This window comes from Seriola lalandi, unplaced genomic scaffold (genome assembly GCF_002814215.2).
Source record: "Seriola lalandi dorsalis isolate HSWRI2012SDOR001 ecotype SW California unplaced genomic scaffold, Sedor1 jcf7180002054966, whole genome shotgun sequence".
In the NCBI taxonomy this organism is placed as follows: domain Eukaryota; kingdom Metazoa; phylum Chordata; class Actinopteri; order Carangiformes; family Carangidae; genus Seriola; species Seriola lalandi.
Window position 1 is genome coordinate 170,872 of NW_019525517.1, and position 1,859 is coordinate 172,730.

Sequence of the window (1,859 nt, forward strand, 5' to 3'; positions counted from 1 at the left end):
TATGTCATTTTTTCATTGAATCATAGAAAAGCCAAGTGAAATTTGTATTACAACAGTTCTCCTAGATTTGGGGAAGTGTGAGTTTTATTGACAAGAACAACTGATGTCTATGATGTGAAATTACAGGTGGTGGCTTGTACCTATGTTGAGGGAAGACTAAATTGAGATGAAAATGCATGTATTTGATTGAATTTTCTGGATAAATTAAATCTCTCTGTTGTAAGAGTGAAAGCCACAGGATTGAAAAGTGAGCATTTTGTGTAAGAATAAAACATGTGAAGATAAAAGAAACCCTCTCACCGCTCTGCAGACGGTCACGGTCCTCACGCAGTTGAGTGTGATATTGAGAAACAGCCGTCTCCGCCTGTAAGAAGAAATAAACCAAATGTAAGTGTTTTGACATGGTAGAAAATGCTTGCGCTGCAGTGATATACATAAAACATGACACTTTCATCGTGTTTCATTACTAAATATTGAAGTGGTTGAGGTCATTGGTGGTGATAAGATAACAATATACAGAAATTTAAAGACGGCTGCAGCCCAGAGAGGAATAAGTGAATATTTGTAATGTTAAAGATAAATGAATAAAAGATTAAAGTAATGGATAAATGACACAAAGACCATGGCATGGCCCTTGCTAAGAAAGAGGGGAACAGGCTAATGGGCTTCTTATTGTAGCACGTGACTGTGACTGTGTTATTTTGGCTAATGTAAGTCATTGAGCTTTGTGGCATCTAGCACAATAAAGATCAGTTGTATTGTTTTTCCTCTTCCCCACTACAATACATGTCAGCTATATATAATAAGCAGTGGTGGTTGGTTGGTCCGACCTGTGGTCCAGGTACCTTTTATCATTAGTGGTGTCGGGACTCAATCATTCAATAGACCAAATGTTTCTTTGCTTCACTGGACAAAGGAATTCACACCCCACAGTTCCTCACGGTTCACACCTGGGGATGACCCTTCCCCCCACGGACCTTACTGGCCAGCCATGGTCAGCGTGTGACATGTGACCCCCAAGGGTGTCACCAAACAAAAACAGCACAGCACAGCATAGATAAGCAGCAGAAGTCTTAACTTGTTAATGTACTTGTTGATTGATGTCTTGTTGTTGTGATGTTTGCTTAGGTTGTGGTCAGTCATACAGTTAATCGAGTACTCGTATGTTCACACACATAGCAGTAAGTCTCAGTCCTAGAACCTGCATGAAGCTAACCTCCCCCCTCTAACCTGGTACCTTTAGATTACATGAGCTAGGCTAACAAAGAAACTCACACCTTCCCTCTCACACACACTAAGTGGTCTCAGTGGCCATTTTAGTAGTTTCTTTGTTTACCGCCATCTTTGTAGTCTTCTTTGTTCAGGTCATGTGGTCACAGTGACCACTTTGAGTCGGCCATCTTGCCTTTGTCTGTGTCCCCACAGACACAAACACCTGTATATGCTAGATTAGACATTGTATTTTACTCTGCTCCATTGTAAATAAATAACTAAGTATAACTACTGGTGTGTTTAATGTTGCACAAGCGTGAATATTGCCAACCTCTACTCGGTAGAATTCCAATCCTTCAACTGTAACTTACTATTGATTTGGTAATTTGGTTATAGTTAGTAAGCTAATGATTAATCAGAGTTCCAGACTAATGGTAATAAATTGAGACTAAAACCATATTGGCTATTTTGCCTATTAGTTTAGGCTGGTGCACCGTGAACTTTAATTCATTTTAAAGTTATTATTTAATATTAATATTTTTAATATTAATATTTTCTTAATTTTTGATAGCCAATAAATTGATAAACAACCGAAATCTAACATATTTGGTGTCCAGCTCATGAGGTAGAGTACTGTTAACATAATG